The sequence below is a fragment of the Notolabrus celidotus genome, chromosome 21, assembly GCF_009762535.1.
Source record: "Notolabrus celidotus isolate fNotCel1 chromosome 21, fNotCel1.pri, whole genome shotgun sequence".
Classification (NCBI taxonomy): domain Eukaryota; kingdom Metazoa; phylum Chordata; class Actinopteri; order Labriformes; family Labridae; genus Notolabrus; species Notolabrus celidotus.
In genome coordinates, this window is record NC_048292.1 from 6298651 (window position 1) to 6317450 (window position 18800).

The window sequence follows — 18800 nt, forward strand, 5'->3', positions numbered from 1 at the left end:
TCAGACTCAAAGAAACCAGAAGACTTCTCAGACCAAAATCCAAACCCTCGAGAACAGGCTACACCTCAAGACCTACCTGTTCAAAAAAGCATACAACACATGACCTCTACCCCTGCCCTCAAAATCACTAGCTCGACTCTTCTCTTCTGTTGCCCCTAAATGGTGGAATGAATTTGCCAACTCCATTCGATCTGCAGAGTCCCTCTCTACTTTCAAAAGACAGCTAAAGACCCAGCTCTTTAGGAAGCACTATGCACTTAGCTAGACTGTTCTCCACTGTTGTCCCCAGTGGCAGATCATGTCTTCCAGCTACGATTGACTCAGACTGTCCTGCTCTACTCTTGGAATCGGTGTTCAGCTCTTGAGGGACCCAGCACTTGGTACTTTGGTCATTATTGTGGTGATGTTAATTGTTGATGATGATAATGGAAGGTCTTAAATTGGTTGGTTGCTTCATTGTAGATGTTCCTTATTTCGGGAAAAAAAAAAAAAAAAAAAAAAATTCCTTACTTATTTTTGTGCATTGCCTTTACACTGCTTGGCAGTACCTGCACCCAAATTGACTTGAAGCACTTTGTTACTCTTACTGATCTTGTTTCCTCTTGTCTAGATCTTTGCTTGTGTTGTTCTTGTTCTCGTATGTACGTCGCTTTGGATAAAAGCGTCTGCTAAATGACATTGTAACATTGCCCAATCTCTGTCTTTGTTTTGTTTTATTTACCTGTTTTATTTTTACTTTATTTTAATTCATGTAAAGCAACTTTGAGAATTAAGAAAAGCGCTATATAAATCCTGTTTATTAATTATTATTATTAGGACTAGAGCGATAAATGAAAAATGTCAGCGTTACGTTCTGATGGTGATGATCAGTTTGGGCACTGATCAGAAATCTGTAGAATCCTATGAATCAATGATCACTAAGAAACAAAAAAATCATCTCTGTGTATGATTTTATTACCTTTCAGTTCTTTTATTAAAACAACCTGAAGAACATCCAGGTACTTTATCCAACACCATAATGCATTTCTGTGTTAAGAAACACTAAAGCTGCGTTCACCAGCTTCAGAGATGGTTTCAGCGCCAACTTTCCCATCACAGTTTGGCTAATATTCTCCTTTAAAAAGAGACCTTTACATATTCCAAATTTATGATTATGGAAACTAAACCAAAATGATTCTTTTAACCTTGTCCCTTCAAAAAGACTTCCATTTTTCTCTCACTTATTCCAAACATGGCATCCAGCCTGCAGGCTCTCTCCTCATGTTGGGCCTTGGAGCTTGGAGATTTCCTACATTTTTTCCCGGTTGTGAGCTCATTTTTGTATTTACTTTACCCCCCGAAAGCTTCTCCATCTGGATGTGAAGGCCAGGTGAGGAGGTTACCCTGGAAATCTAACGTCTCAGAGAAGGAGAACTGGAGTGGTTCTGGTCTTGGTCAGGCTTTGGGGAACGCGTCTGAAAGTGCGAGAGATTAACACTCCCACAGCAGCATGTTAATGGTCTGCAGTCGTGGATCAGAGCGCTGCCACCAGCCATTACTGCAGACATAATGAGAGGCATTTGTTTGAGTCTAAGAGGAACAGTCTATTAAAAACAGAGCTCGTAAATCCTCCCATGTCCACACCTCTTGAAAAACACTGACAGAAGATAATAAGCAGTAGTGGAGTCGGTTTTAATAATGTGACCTCCCTCGCCTCTCCTTTCTTTCCACTCGCCGCCGCAGAAACCTGCTGCTGCTGGAGTCCGTCCGCTCGACTTCAAGCCGTAAAAGTCAGACAGCTCTTAAAAGTGAGGAGGAGGAATGCTTGATGAGTCCAGAAGCGATAAAAGAAGAAGTCCTCATCATCCCGCCTGACCTCATATCTCCATAGGAAAATGTGTAAATGTGGAGAAAAAGACACAGTCGTAAAGAAAATTCACTCCAGAGCTGCTCCTCAGAAACGTTTACAGTATTTCCATATTTTAGAGGCAATTCAGAGGAAATACTTCATATTAACTGCAGTGCATATATTTGATGGGTATCAGTTTGGTTTGGTGGTTCAAACTGGGTCAAAAACAATCTGAAGTGACACTTAGTCACCAAGAAACAAGAAGATATTTACACACAAAGTGTGCAGAATAAACTACCAGTCAAAAGTTTGGACACACCTTCTCATTCAATGGATTTAATTCATTTTAATTATTTTCAACATTGTAGATTAATACTGAAGACGTCAAAACTATGAAATAATCTGGTTTTGCCATAATCTGGATTACAACAGTAGTCAAATAGGGCTAGCCATTGTGTACTAACCCTACCTCTGAACAACACAACTGATGGCCTCAAACACATTAAGAAGGCAAGTCATTCTACAAATGAACTCTTGACAAGGTTCATTATAATGTTCATTATATCTTGTTTCCACCAAGCGATCTGGTATGGATCAGTAAAAGAGCTTAGTGCTTCAAGCACATAAGGCCTCAAAATCACTAGCTGGACTCTTCACTTCTGTTGCCCCTAAATGGTGGAATGAATTGGCCAACTCCATTCGATCTGCAGAGTCCCTCTCTACTTTCAAAAGACAGCTAAAGACCCAGCTCTTTAGGAAGCACTATGGACTTAGCTAGACTGTTCTCCACTGTTGTCCCCAGTGGCAGATCATGTCTTCCAGCTACAATTGACTCGCACTGTCCTGCTCCACTCTTGGACTCTGTGTTCAGCTCTGGAGTGACCCAGCACTTGGTACTTTGGTCATTATTGTGGTGATGAAAAGTTAATTGTTGATGATAATAATGGAAGGTCTTAAATTGTTTGGTTGCTTCATTGTCGATGTTCCATATTTTACAAAAAAAAAATCCTTATTTACTTTTGTGCATTGCCTTTACACTGCTTGGCAGTACCTGCGCCCAAATGGACTTGAAGCACTTTGTTACTCTTACTGATCTTGTTTCCTCTTGTCTAGATCTTTGCTTGTGTTGTTCTTGTTCTCGTATGTACGTCGCTTTGGATAAAAGTGTCTGCCCAAATAACATTGTAACATTAAAGGTGACATATCACGCTTTTTTCATGAATATATATTGGTCTAAGAGGTCCCCAAAACATGTCTTTAAAGTTTATGCTCAAAAAAACACTTTCAAATCAGATTTTGGTCTGCCTGAAAAACCCTCTTCTTCAGCCCTCCTCAGAACACTGTTTTCTCTCTGACCACGCCCCCTCAGGAAGTGGATGTGGCCTCGGCTCTCCAGCACGTTGATCTAATGTTTACATGTTGGCTGAATATACACGGCTGCTCACAGATAGCGACATATTTTGCATGATATGTCACCTTTAAGAAGGCGAGTCATTCTACAAATGAACTCTTGACAAGGCTCATGTTAATTAGAAACCATTCCAGGAGACCACTTCATGAAGCAGACTGAGAGAATACCAAGAGTGTGCAAAGCTGTCATGAAGGAAAAAGGGGGGCTACTTTACAGAATCTAAAATATAAAACATATTCTGATTTGTTTAACACTTTTTTGTGAATTAAATAATTCCATATATGTTCTTTCATAGTTTTGATGTCTTCAGAATTAATCTACAGTGTTTAAAATAATTCAAATAAATCCAAACCCTTGAATGAGAAGGTGTTTCCAAACTAGATAGACCAAATAGAGCTGTGGTAAGACATACTTTAGCTGACTTTAGTATGACTTGCTCGTTACTGAGACTGCATTTTGCATCAAAAGTTGTTATTGTCTACTTTCTGTCCATAATTTCCCTCAGAAAATCTGTTTTAACTCATATAAGATCACAACATTATCTTTTCTTCTTTTCCCTGTGAAACTGATCTCAAGGCAAGTCCCTAGGTTTTTTGGGGATATAAGACCAAGTTATTGATCTGAGGCTTAATGAATTCAAGGGTCACAAGTTCCTACATGTACAGCAGTGTTTTACAGAAGGATCAGAGTACTTGTCCTCTCTGTGGGACACATTAACAAACCTCTGTCTGCCCGCTGAGCTGAAAGCACTCGAGTCATGTTCTCTTGTTTATAGATGAACACGGCGGCTTTTTCACGGGCCTGTTAGACTGAGAGTTTATAATAAAATTCAAATTATGGTAAGGAAAATGTTTACAGAATGTAGCCGTGTGACAGAGTCTATATTTATCCAGACTTCACCAAACATCTGGATGTGGTACAGAAGCTGTAAACGTACAGTAGGTGCTCCTGTGCAGCCCACACTTATTAGCTCTTGTCTTGTTCCTGAGACTTGGATCGAGTAACTAGACCGCACTGTAAAAGGAGAGGGAGCAGGCGAGGCGAGCGTCTGAAAGCCCCTGGCAGACAGCGGTGTGGTGGCGTCGACTTCGGCGGTGCAGGACGGCGTTTAAAAAACAACAGAGCTGCACCCCCGCCATAAACCAACGAGACAAAGAGGATCAGGGTGATAATTCCTCCTCCATGGAAGACATTAGTCACTTCAGAGCTGCCACACAACAACTTCACTGGGTTTTATATCAGCGTTCAAAAGCTCCCACAGCCCGCTCAGAATTCATACATCCATTATTTTTAACGCTTCTAGTTCACGTGGGGCTGAATCTCAGCTTTCATTGGGCGAGAGGAAGGTCGCCAGTCCATCACAGGCCTAACATGTGTAGACAAACCACCATTCATACACACTGACAGCTACAGGCAATTAAGAAAGGCTGATTAACATGAAAAGCATGCTTTAGGATTGTGGGAGGAAGTCAGAGTTCCCAGAGAGAACCTAGGAATGCACAGGAAGAACATGCAAAATCCACATAGAAAGACACCTGTCCGAACTTAGGATTTGAACCAGGAACCTTCTTGCTGAGAGGCAACAGCAGTAACCACTACACCACCTTGCAGCCATCGTGAATGTATACTTGTGAAAGAATATTTGTTAGTACTCCAAACTTGAACCTGAACAAATCACATACACCTTTCAAGTTTTAAGCCATTGCCGAGTTCCAGAAACTTTTTCAACGTCTTAATTAAAATTTTACAACTTTTGCACAGAACTGTATAAAATTACCCTCGCTGACATCACCCCTTCATTTTCTGAACCCTTAAATTCACATTTTTTTTCTTTTGGAGCCAGACCATAGTTGACAAGTTAATTTGGGAGAGTGGGCGAAGCGAGGAAGGAGGAATGGGAAAGCTAATCCTAAGAAATGTGCTGTGAGTTGGCTTTGATGTGCTTCCCTCACACTGTAGTTTGAGGAAAGCAAACTCCAACTGTGCTTTTGAACCACCAAAAAACAAATGGTGAAATGAAATGATCTTAAAGAAGCAAGTACGTCCAAGCAGCCCAATGGTGTGATGGATACGACTGCCACCTTTCAAATATTAATACTGGGTTCAAATCCCAAACAATAACATTCAGTGTCAGATGGTATTAACATGCTTTCCTCACATTGCAGTTGAACTACTATATCAAAATGGTTGAATTAAAAAAAAACACCCAAAAAGCATCATGTCCAAGCAGCCATGTGGTGTAGTGGTTATGATTGCTGCCTTTCAATTAAATGGTTTTTGGTTTGAGTCCCAGACATGGACTTTTGATGGGAGATGGGAATGAAACGCTTTCCTCACAGTAAAGTTTGACCTTTGCTTTTGATCTTCTATATTGAAAGGATGGAATGAACAGACCTAAAAAAGCAAGCACTGCCAAGCAGCCCTGTAGTGTGGTGTAGTGTATAGGACTACCACCTTTCAACCCAATGGTTCTAGGTTCAAATCCCAGTGTGAATTGATAAGGAATCACCTTCCTGACACTGTGGATTGAGCTGTGCTTTTAAACTAGTAAGGGTTGAATGAAAGGACTTAAAAAAGCAAGTCCTGATAAGCAGCTTTGTGGTGTGATGGATAGAGATGCTACCTTTCAATTAGAAGGTTCTGGGTTCAAGTCTAGTGCAAGCAGAGATCAACACTTAGGCAGGGAAAACTGACAGTTCAAGCAGGGAATACTACAAGGTTGAAGAAGGGAGAGTGGAAGAAGACCAGATTTCTTTAGGGAAGTAATCTGATTACATGTCATTTCTGCTTCTGCCAAGGCAAATACCCAATCATCTTTAAGGGTTTTTGGGGTGGCTAATCAGATTTTAAGCGGGGCCCTGGTCACCCCGTAGAAACGCCCCTGCCTTGGCCATATTTTAACATGACAAAGGAGTTTTGGAAATGCTCCAGTAGATGAGTTCATCCTGCAGCAGTGAAACAGGCATTGATGGCTGTTACATAATCTTTGATAGATCAAAGTCTGTCCACTAAAACTTCTTGTTTTGTTCTGACAGACTCCGAGTGTAATTCTAAATGTCTGGCAACATTACATAAAGGCTCCCTGCAGAGAGAGAGAGCTATTTGTTAAAGAGAAAGAGATGCTCTGTAACCACAGACAGCGGTTACATCACACTCTACAAACATACCAGACTACACTGATAAATACAACAATTTCTGGTCTACCACTTCCAACAATCAGGTTTCATTTTATGTTGCACAAATTTTTTGTTGGATCTTAACAATCCCTTTTAAACACCAAAAAATAAACCAGTCTAACTAGCCAATCAGAGCAGCAGCAGACAACAGCTCCTACATCCTGTGTAAGGTAGTATTGCTGTTTTTTTCAATGTAGTCTGGTGTGTTTGTAGAGAGTGATGTAACAGCTGTTTCTGCTTCCAAAACATCTTCGTCTTTTACAAAAAGGTCCATCTCAGTAGGAAACCTCTCTGTAATGTTGTAAGACACAGAGAACAACAGTCTTCTTTCTTTATTTACTCCTAGTGTGTTTGAGTCTGATATGTGAGTACAGTTTGGGTACAAACCTGAGTCCAAACAGTTAAGAAGAGAGGTCTGGTCTTCTTTAAGTGTTCTTCTGGGTGAATGTGTTGTCCATTACAAACCACCTCCTGTAATTTGGTTTAAATTAAGTTTCATCTGGAACCATGAGTCTGGTTCCACTAATGTTTTACACCCACATCCCCCTGAACGTTAACCCCTCAAACCCTCAGTAACTCCCTCTCGTCTCATATTTTAAAGTTTTCTCTTTCAGAAGCGTTCAAAGAGACAAACAGATAATAAAGTGAAGTGACAATCGAGGCCACACAGAACTCTCATTTCCCAGATTTCATTGACAGAGAGTTTATAGATGTTTTCATTGAAATTAAATCCAGCAGCAGTCGAGCCGACCACTTCACAAAGACAAGCAGAGATTTACAAGACTAACGAACTAACTCTGCTGATAACAGAGCTGATTCAGACGGTGCTGTTTTTAAGACACTCCACTGTGAAGGGCGTGCATTGTGCAAGTCCCTGCAAGAAGGGACCTAGGACATTGAGGCAGTTTTCACGCCTATGGCTCGTGATGAAAGAAAAGAACACTGTCACATTTTTGGGGGGATGTAATACGGTATCATGTGTCTGTCCTTACGTCATTACATCACAGCCTTATTTTCTAATTGCATAGGTAAATGAATACCATGAGTACTGGTCGCACTTTGCGTAGTGAGAAGCCGATGTATTGGTGTAAAGAGTAACCCTGTAATCTGGCAACTTATCATACTAATATTTATTTTTATAATAATTTCAAAATATACTCATCAAATATGTCAAGAACTGACTAGCAGGGTCTCCATTTACAGCAGAACACTGGCTTCAAGACACTAACTAGCAGGGTCACCATTTACAGCAAAACACCGAGATCAAGACTCTAACTAGAAGGTTAACGATTTACAGCAAAACATCGGCTTCAAGACTCTAACTAACGAGCATGGTCACCATTTACAGCAAAACACCGGCTTCAAGACACTTACAAGCAGGGTCACCCTTTACAGCAAAACACTGGCTTTAAGACACTGACTAGCAGGGTCACCATTTACAGCAAAACACTGGCTTTAAGACACTAACTAGCAGGGTCACCATTTATAGCAACACACCGGCTTTAAGACACTAACTAGCAAGGTCACCATTTACAGCAAAACACCAGCTTCAAGACACTAACTAGCAGGGTCACCATTTATAGCAAAACACCAGCTTCAAGACACTAACTAGCAGGGTCACCATTTATAGCAAAACACCAGCTTTAAGACACTAACTAGCAGGGTCACCAGTTATAGCAAAACACCAGCTTTAAGACACTAACTAGCAGGGTCACCAGTTATAGCAAAACACCAGCTTTATGACACTAACTAGCAGGGTCACCATTTATATTAAAACACAGGCTTCAAGACCCTAATCTTCCAGCTTATCTTCAATACGTGGACTCTGTTGACCTTTAACAGCAAGGAGGTCAAATGCGTAATTGAAATTAATTTTTAAATGTTGGACGTCACTCACAAAAATAAAAAGTATGCAAACTTGTGAGTCAGGGCATGAACAAGAGGGTCTCAAAATATACTCATCAAATATGTCAAGAACTGACTAGCAGGGTCTCCATTTACAGCAGAACACTGGTTTCAAGACACTAACTAGCAGGGTCACAACTTATAGCAGAACAACCGCTTCAAGACACTAACTAGCAGGGTCACCATTTACAGCAAAACACCGACATCAAGACTCTAACTAGAAGGTTAACGATTTATAGCAAAACATCGGCTTCAAGACTCTAACTAACAGGGTCACATCTTATAGCAACACACCGGTTTTAAGACACTAACTAGCAGGGTCACCATTTACAGCAAAACACCGGCTTCAAGACACTAACTAACGAGCATGGTTACAATTTACAGCAAAACACCGGTTAAAGACACTTACTAGCAGGGTCACCATTTACAGCAAAACACTGGCTTTAGAAACTGACTAGCAGTGTCACACCTTATAGCAACACACCGGCTTTAAGACACTAACTAGCAAGGTCACCATTTACAGCAGAACACCAGCTTCAAGACACTAACTAGCAGGGTCACCATTTATAGCAAAACACCAGCTTTAAGAAACTGACTAACAAGGTCACCATTTACAGCAAAACACCAGCTTTAAGAAACTGACTAACAAGGTCACCATTTACAGCAAAACACCAGCTTCAAGACACTAACTAGCAGGGTCACCATTTATAGCAAAACACCAGCTTTAAGACACTAACTAGCAGGGTCACCATTTATATTAAAACACAGGCTTCAAGACCCTAATCTTCCAGCTTATCTTCAATACGTGGACTCTGTTGACCTTTAACAGCAAGGAGGTCAAATGCGTAATTGAAATAAAGTTTTGAATGTTGGACGTCACTCACAAAAATAAAAAGTATGCAAACTTGTGAGTCAGGGCATGAACAAGAGGGTCTCTGAGGCGGCTGTGGCTTGATCAGAAGGTTGGGAGTTCAATCCCAGGTCCTGCTAACTACATGCCAACATGTCGTTGAAATTGTAATTTGGTCAAAGTTGAAGATATGTGAGAAAGAAGTTTCAGTTCAGAAGTCACGACTCTATGTAGGCTTAAGCAACATATTGTGGGAAATTAGAAGAGCAGTCGTCTGCACTAAAAGGAGGAATGTGGATCATTTTGCTAAGTTTGAACTCAACAGCTGAGGCTATAACAGTGGCGTGCATGTAGACTCAGTGTCTCGCACAGTCTATTCAGAAACCTGATTCTGATGACATTGTGGTGCTGATGCAAAAAGGATCTCAATTATTTTCTTCCATAATGTGGCCCTAATGCACCGTCATATTGGGGCCAGTTTTTATACAAAACACCAGGAGTAAAGTGAGCTGCAGTACCTGATCCAGGAGGGAGAGAAAGTGGGTTTCAGAATGTGGATCTTTCATTCTGGTTGAGATTCCTGGATAGCGTAAACTCCCTCCTCAGCCTGATGAGATTACTCTGATGGTGTTTCCATGAGAGACAGAGCGATGTGTTGTATTTATTTGAACTCAGACTCTGTTTAATCAGTCTAACTCTCTGTGACATGTTTAAAGTATCAGCCGCTCTGACCTCGCTCCTCTGTTCAAACCAATCGACCCCGCAGGAGAAATAAACCACATTCGACCCTACTCGGCTACACTTTCTTTTTCTTCCATACTGGGCCATCTCTATGGAAACGGAGTGTTGTTGACGAGGCGTGTTGACAGGCGGCGTCTGCAGCCAGAAACAGAGAAATCCCCACGATGAGAGCAATGCATGCAGGGAAAAAAAATCAGCTGTGGAGGAGGGAATAGAGAAGCTCTGGGCATTGCTGCATTAAAGTCTGATGTGTTGTCTGTTGTGTATCTGTCCTCCCTGTCCTCTCCTGTCTGCCCATGTGTCAAAGTGCAGGCGTGGCCTCCTCCCTCCTGATTGCTGCTAATCTGTTACACCTGTTCCAAGCTGCACACCTGCAGCCCGTCCAGTAATCAACCCTGCAGTAGAAGACTAGGGCAGGGTACAAGAGGGTCAACATGCAAACTCCACACAGAAAGGCACCAGCCTGTCTGGGGATTTGAACCAGGAACCTTTTTTGATCTGAAGCAACAGCACTAACCACTTTACCAACGCGCTGCCACTTTAATTCAGTGCAAAAATAAAATGTTTTTAAAAATTATCCTGAAAACTTTATTTATAGGAACAAAGATTTGACCTGCAGAGCCCAGAAGAGGTCAGACCCTTCTCTTCTGTTTTCTTCTGTCCTTCCTTTAATCTTCGTCACCTTTCTCTTTCTTTTCCTCTATTTCAGTCCTTGCTTCCTTCTCTCTTTTCTTCCACCTTGTCCCCCCTCTCTCCTCTTTTATTTTAGTTGGTAACTGCTCCATCTTTTCTTCCCTTTCCTATAACTACTTCCCCTTGATTTCTTCTTTCCTCCCTCTGCCCATCCTTGCTTTCTTTCTCTTTTCCTTCCTCCTTCATCCCTCATCTTAGTTTTCCTTCTTGCATCCTTCTCTTTCCTTTTTACCTTTACATCCTTGTTTCCTTTCCTCTATGTCCATCATTCTGTCCTAATTCACTTCCTTTCATTCCATCCTTTAACCTTATTCTCTTAATCTTCACTTCATCTTTTTCCCCTCTTTCTCAAATCCCTTTTTTCATTTCCCTCTCCTCTTTTTTTTATTGAATTCATTGATATATTGTTGTTTACTTCTTCTCTTTCCATTCCTTTTCTTTTTCACCTTTTCCCCTACTCCCTCCTCCCTTTTCTGATGATTCTTTATCCTTCTTACCTTTCCTTGTTTCCTTCCCTACTCCAGTTTCTCTCAGTTTTTTCCACATAATTAATTTGACATTTTTCCCTTTCCCTTCCTTTCTTCTTCTCCTTTTTCTCTTTTCCCCACACACTAATTTTTATTCCCTTTTCCTTTCCTGCATCCTTGTTTTCTGATCCCTCAGCCAGAGCTTTGAACTCTTCTTCTTCACAATAAAGAACTCCTGAAATTTGGCAACTCTCTCTTTTTAAACATTTTGCAGGACTCTACTTTTTGAAGCGAGGAGAGTTTGGGTTCTGCAGGATCTGGATGCGGTCTCCTCAAAGGGAAGATGACTGAACAGACCTTCGGGACACTGAATCCTTCACTCAGCAGAGACGCAGGAGTCTGTCTGTCTGTCTGCAGGTAGAATCTCAGCTCAGGTGGGTGTTTGTGCAGAGAGCCTTCAGACCTGCAGCCTCTCAGAGACGCTCAGAGAGAAAGTTTGACTCCCACTCAGGAAATAATTAGTCTCATTTCCTTCTTCATTGGCCGATTTATCTGCCAGCTCGGTAATGGAAGTTCTGTGTCAGTTTTTCTCCTTGAAGAAAGAAGCTTAGAGGATTTACTGATGATCTGTCCTCCTTTTTCCTCCTCGCTACATCAGACAGCAGATTATTTATGATTTCTCTCAGTTTGTATTTTAAAACGTGAGGCCTCTGAGGACCTGAGAGGAACGTTAACACACTTTTAAATCTTCTTCAACCGCAGACACATTCTGCTTTTGAGGATCAAGGTGTGAAAAATCGTCCCTATTGTCCGACTATTTGCCAAGAAGTTCTCACAAACATCTGCAGGAGGTGAAACTTGGGCCAAAAAGAGAAGTCTCTGAAGTAGGTGAAGAAGTTTGCAGCCCAGGCAGAACTATGTGGACTATTTAGATGACTGTAAAATATCAAGTGTAGCAATCAGTCTTACTAAAAGCAGCAGTATGTGCTTATTTCAAAGCCAGCAGGTCTGCAGACTCTGAAGGTAAATGTCACAGTTTGGAAAAGTATTTTATAGTCCAGTCAGCACGCGGTGACACACACTGAGTATTTATCGCTGTTTCTCATCTGAGCGTGTCGTAAACAGAGCAGGTTTGTTTTTGCCATGTTTACATTTCAAGTAAAAATCATCAGCAGCCGAGTCCGCATCTGCGTCCTCACCTGAACTAAACATCCTGAGGGGACTCTCAACTTATACAGAGAAGGTCTCATTCCTATGAGCCGCTAACCGACAGTAGTATCCACCAGTCGGCTGAGGAGAGGCCTCAGAGACGGTTCAATAACAGCAGAGTAAAGGCAGAAAAGGAAAACAAAGAGCATAAACACTGGAATAGTTTTTCTGTCATTTTCTGTAGCGTATAAAATATTGCTGAGTAAGCAGCAGAACCCCTCTGTCTTGCAAAAGTGAAAAAATACAACTCGAAACAACATATTCCTTGCACAGGGTGGCTGGATTGATTATTTGCACTAAAACTTGCACATTACACCAAAACTGTAAAAGTTTGTATATACTTTTAAAGCCAAAGAAAAAGTTCTTTATATCATCTGATTTGTTTTTTTTAATCTGCAAAAAGCAGCAACACTAAAACAGTAGCTTGAGTGAAGTTTGGCTAGCAATCCAAGAATACAAAAGCTGCTGCTAGTGTAACATGCTGAATCCCCTTCCACATTGTCAGGGATCAGGATGCATTGTGGGTAATGCAGGTGTCAGGTTTAACAAAATAAAAAAAAATGTGTTACATAAGAAAGGACGATATCTCTGGTTTAGCACAAGCAGCAACTGAAAAAAAGAAGGTAATGCAGAAGTCCCCAAAACTGCAGTTCCTCAGGTGTCCACTAGAGGCTGCCTCCAAAGTAAGTCAGCCTCCATAGAGCCCCATATTAAAATGTCCAACTCTACAGCAGAAATAAACATGTTTATAGCATGGTGAAAAAAACTGTTTTGGTTTCTATAGTGTATTTTGTCAGTAACAGTTGTGATGAAGACCTTTTTATATTTTCTAAGATACAAAAAAACTCAACAAGTTCTTATAGAAATTATTCAGACTAGCACACAATCATTTAAGGTGTATTTAACCCTCCTGTTATGTTCATTTCTCAGGAACAGCAATATTGTTCCTGGGTCAACTTGACCCGGGCATATTTAATTATCCAAAAGTGTCAGAACCCAAAAAATCCCATAACATTTTTAAAATCTCATTATAAACTCCATTACTCACCGTTTAAATCAATATTTAGTGCATTGGTGTTCTTTAATTCTCATAGATCAAGGTTCAATGAGGATAACTCACTCTTTTTTCACGTGTGTGTTTTCGTGATCGTGGTGAAATATGTCACACTGTTGCAAAGAAACAATTAGTATTTGACACTTCTGACTCCTTTTACCCTCCACTTTGTCTGCCGGGTCAAGTTGACCCATGGACAGTATCTATGTAATATACACATGCAGGGGGGTTGCAAATTTGTTAAATTAAACATTTTTATTTTATATGTTGATTACGCTAATTAAGCCAAGCAGAAGAAGTTTCATACAAAAAAAACCCCTTTCAATTATTTTTTTATTCTTTAACTTGAAATGGGTCAATCTGACCCAGAACATAACAGGAGGGTTAAAGAAGCCATAAATGTGCATCCACAGTCATTCTTAAATCTCTGTGTGGCTGAACCTAAAGCAGAGCTGAGAAACGAAGCGTATGTACAGTCCAAAAACTGCAGTTCCTGGAGTGTCCACTAGAGGCTGCCTCCAAAAGTGAGTCAGTCCCCATAGGGCCTAATGTTAAATTGTCCAACTCTACAGCCTTGGGTATTCATAGCTCATTTCTCTATTCATGAAGACTGTGTTTAACTGAACGCTAACAGTGAACTGATTCAAAAACTTTGTTGTAGCTCAGATTTTCTTTTAAAGCTGACGCTGATTTTCCCTGACGCTGACGTTAAGGAAATCTGTCTTTGTTTCAAACTGCACAGTCTGGAGGTTTTTTTCTAACCATAAAGGGTTGATTTACAGGATTTACGTCCTCTGATAGTTTCTTAATTAGATTTTCAGCAGAATGTTCCAGCACTTTCCCCCTGTGTATTAATTTAACTGTCGTTATGTTTCGTCTGTCCAGAATAACAATATGGATTCTTACTCAGGCTGAGTGCAGGGACTCGAGTCGGTTGAAGAGAATATAAATTTAAGACACATGAAGAATAAATTGATCTGTGTTGGTTTTAATTCTTGTAGTGTTTGCTGTTAGCAGCTCTCCTTCTTTGGGGCACTGCTGGCTGCAGAAAACAAAGTCATAATGGGAATAACACTCTGTGCGTGCTGTGTAATAGATATGTTACACATTTCCTTGTTGTGACTGTGTGGTTGTAAATTGTTTTTAAATATCTGGAGGGACGGCGGTGAGAGCTCTGAAGGACCTTCTCTGGAGGAAAGAGGAGGAAGGAAGCGTGTTCAGCGTTTCTCCATCTGTCGCTCGGACACCAGAGAACACAAAGACGGAGGAGAGGGAGTCAGTCCGTGAAGAGAGGAGGGCAGTGATGATTCAAACTAAACCTGCAGCCCACTGCAGGTATTCAAGCTCCCTGGACTCAAATCAAGCTTAAAGGATAATTCCAGGGTTTTAAAAGTGCAGATTTCCTGTCTGTAATAATCACATTAAACTCGAGGTTAATGACTGAGATCGGGGAATGTGGTGACGCTGCTGAAAAGACTCACTTCAGCACTCGCTTTCAGATTAACCCCTGAGTACAGTGGTTTGGAGAAACTCAGATAAAGTGTTTCCAACCTGTCGTTTGAAATTTGACTCTTTTTGAAACTAAACTGTCCTTTTTTATAAAATAAGACTGGAAGCCATGGTCATAGAAAGAGTAGTTGCAACCAAGACACCTCCATGAGAGAAAAATGGTCCACGATAAGTCACAAAAGTTGGAAGGATGTTTGTGTCTATATAACTTTCAGATATGCATTCACTGAAAAACAGCCTTTAAATTAAAAAAAAAAACACTGCACCTATAGCTAACGACTGCTACTACTGTTTCTAAATGATGCCATTGCTAAGGAGAGTCAACAAGACCTTTCCCCCCAGAAGAAAAAAGCTATCATGAACAAAAACTTCTAATGAAATTAAAACTCACTCTCTTGTCCTGTGTGTGATTCTGTGCTGGCGTAAAATTAACTCCCACCAAGCACCAATGGCAGATTGGTAAAAAATGTGTTTGGCGTGTAAAGCAAAAACACACACCCGCCAGTGGCCGATTGAAAATGTTGTATTTGTGAGGTTTTGTTTTCATACTTTCGCCCATTCCTGCCGACTGTCAGGCTACTTTGACCCTTGTGGCGCGCTGTTCTTGTGTTGGGGTTTGGTACATCGTGACGTCAGCTACTGGAGTTCTATCCATTCCCTTTGCTTGAAGAAGCACGGCGGGAAGAGCGTTTTGAGGACTGGATTAAATCAAGCTGTAGATGCAGAGCTTTTTACGGTAACCACGGCAACAACGTCAAACATCAAATAGTAAACAGACATCCCCCGGTTGTGTCTTTGTCACTAACGCACACCGGGGGGTAAAAATCATCAATGAAGATGAGACAGATGCATGGAGGTGAGGAGAGCTGGTTCATAAAGCACACCTGCTGCAGGTAGAGACCAAGCGAACACTGAGCCCCTCAATCTATAAATAACAAAGTTGTCATGGTCACTTGTCCTGCCTGCTGTCCTCTCTTTTCACCCGTTCTCTGTGCGTGTTTTGTTGTTGAAAAGTGCCGATCAAGTGAGGACTTACTTATGTTCCAAGGAAGTCAAATTGATGACAAAACCGATGACGTGCAGGGGCTGAGATTGAGGTAATTGGTCAAATTTGCCGGAAAGTTGTGGTGATTGTAAAAAATTGCAGGGCCGCGAAAAAATCGCGCTGATTGGTTGAATTTGCGTTGATAGTTGCGATAGCGAAATCGCAACTTCCTGGAGGGACTGCAAAAGAATAAAAGCCAAGCACAAACACACAGGAGTGGATTTTTTAATTTGGCCGGTGAAAAATATTTTTGGCGGTACATTTTTGGATGTCACTAGCCAATGGCAGATGAGGTAAAAAGTTATTTTTTACGCCCTGGCTACACACTCTCCACAAACACCTTGTCTTTCTTATGAAATTTAAAAAAAACGTACAATATTACATAATATTATCTTATGTTTACCGTTAGCACAGAATCAATCTGTCTTTTTTTAAAGACAGTTACAATTAATATCATACATAATTTGGGTATGTACAATATTCATTTCACATAATTCAGTGCTTACTAAAAGGGTAATCATTTGTTAAAAAGATTGGAAACTATACAAACATTAGTAGAAATACTTTCATTCATTACTCTCCATTTCATGTATCAGTCATTGCCTTACACTTTAGTCAGAAATAGAGTTTTAGGTACAAAAAACCAGCAGGGCTGAGCTTTGTAGTGACCTAATTATCCTCAGGTTTGTCTCAGACTGGGTTTGACAGTCCTTGGGTCCCTTTTCAAATCAGATCTTAATCTATGCCAGGTTGGAGTAGATTTTCCCCAGCTCTGTTTCGGATTGGCTCTGTAATATTGGACCCATGACACACTCTAATTTAAATCTTTTTAGCTGGTACTGCCCGCGCTGTTTTAGAGAAAGCTGAAACTTTCACAGCATCTTCCTTTTTTTTCCTACAGAGAACTCTACAGTGAATGTATTTATTTACGGTAGTTATAAGTCATTATGTTATCAGCAAACAAGTCGACCTCTCCCATGAATGGACCCTCAAAGTGTTGATCTCTGGTTTTCCTTACAGATGGAAAGATGCTTCCTTTCCCTGCAGGCAGATGCAGATGTGAAGCTGGTCTGCAGTATTGATTACAGCCTCCATCTGTTGTGCGTTTTCTCAGCATTTTTCCCTTTTTTTTTGTCTGCTTTCTATTGTGAATTAGCCCTTTGTTGTGTGTTATTTTTCCCATCCATACTTTCCATGACTCACTCAAAGCGCTGCGATCCAGGCTCAAAGTATTTTTACAGACAGGCTGCTTGTTTATGGTTTTCTCATCAATAAATGGTCTATTGTCTCCGGACACTGTGGGAATCAATGTGTGCTGTATTATCATTTTAGTTTTAAACAGGAACACTGCTATAAATATTACTCTGTGCAGACATTTATCCTCCCAAAAAGTACTTTCATGGTCAAACTCAGAATTCAGCTCATGGATCCAGGTGGATACCACAGACAGGAAACACTCATCTACTGTACTTCAAGACAGTTTAGAGATTTTACTGTCTTTCTCAGAGGAAACTATTCTCCCTTTTACTCTTCCACATTCATCAAATAATCAGAGTTACTGTTTGCTTTGTCAATTTTATGATCAGTTTATGTTCTGAGATATAAAATGACGGCTGTGGAAATCTTTGCTTTGTCTCAATTTGTTCTATCCAACTGAACAGCTGCATTTGTGATTAAATCAGCCTGCTCACAGTTCAATTTACAGGGAGATGGACCTGCACTGTAAATACCTGGATGGTGTTTCGCTATTGGTCAGAAGGTTAGCTGCAAACTCTTTAAGCTCAACAACTTTAATGTTCATCATCAGGCTGTGTAGTGGAAGGAGAACACACTGTACAGGCAGCAGCTTCATTTCCACAATGTGTAAAACAAGCAGCGGTGTGATCATCAAAAAGTAGAAGAAGAAGAAGAAGAAGGGGCCATGATCATTGTTTTGGTTCATGGATTTGTACTGGGAGGTAAAAATAAATGTTTTGTACAGAACTGTTTTGGTGCAGGACTTTCAGTAGGGTGCAGAGTGGATGTGTATGCAGAATGAAAAGTACCTGAAGTCCAAGTTCCCGAACGAACCAGAGGACAGGAACTGATGCCTGAACTGTCGATGCTGTGCGTCAGACAATGAGGAAAAGGAAGTCCTTCAAGTTCCTAATAAAGAGAAATAAATGCGATTATGCTACTCATACAAAAAAAAATTAACCATGACTTCAAAACTGAGGTACATGCTGTTTTTTTTATTTCTGGTCTGGAGTGTGTTTTAGTCTTCAGACCACTCAAAGTGATTTTACGCTTAACATCAGCAGGATCTGGGATCAAACCCCCAACCTTTTGATTGAGAAACAACAGACTCCACCACTGAGCAACAGCCACCCTTCTTCTTTGTGCACCATTGCACCTCTAAATTGTAACATGCAATACTCTTATATCTTATCACACAGCTCTATGGAACCAATTTTGACAGCATGATGGATTGAAGCAAAGGTTTAAAGTAACTATGTGCTTTCAATTGGCTCACATACCTGACTTGCTGCTTTATAATGCTACAATTGGGTAACCAGCAATTTCCTTCTCTAAATTATTATTAAAATTGACATCTTAGAAAACTTGGAGGAAAATATGTGTTTAGTTTTGGCGATAATACACATTTCTTTTTACACACGTTATTTTTTCCAACAGTACATGTGTGTGCGTGAGTGACGGAGTGGCACGCAGGGACACACATGCACACACATGCACACACACGCACGCACACAAACACAGACACACACACCTAACTTTCCCTCTCCGTCACCTGGTAAATATACCACTATCCCTCTCCTCTTTTTTTAGAACAAACATGGGTGCATAGTACATTTGCAAGAGTCCGGTCCGCTTACCTGCAAAGGTGCGTTGCATACGTGCTCCGCCATGTCCCG

At 40.8% G+C, this 18800-nt stretch overlaps 1 long non-coding RNA gene across 1 annotated transcript; it reads left to right on the plus strand.

Annotated features, from left to right (window-relative positions):
- The first annotated feature begins 10332 nt into the window (after positions 1-10332).
- Positions 10333-14889, plus strand: LOC117805240. The gene is made up of 4 exons (XR_004629383.1): positions 10333-10542; positions 11346-11505; positions 11834-11955; positions 14492-14889. It is a non-coding gene; the product is annotated as an uncharacterized LOC117805240 (long non-coding RNA).
- Positions 14890-18800: the final 3911 nt, after the last annotated feature.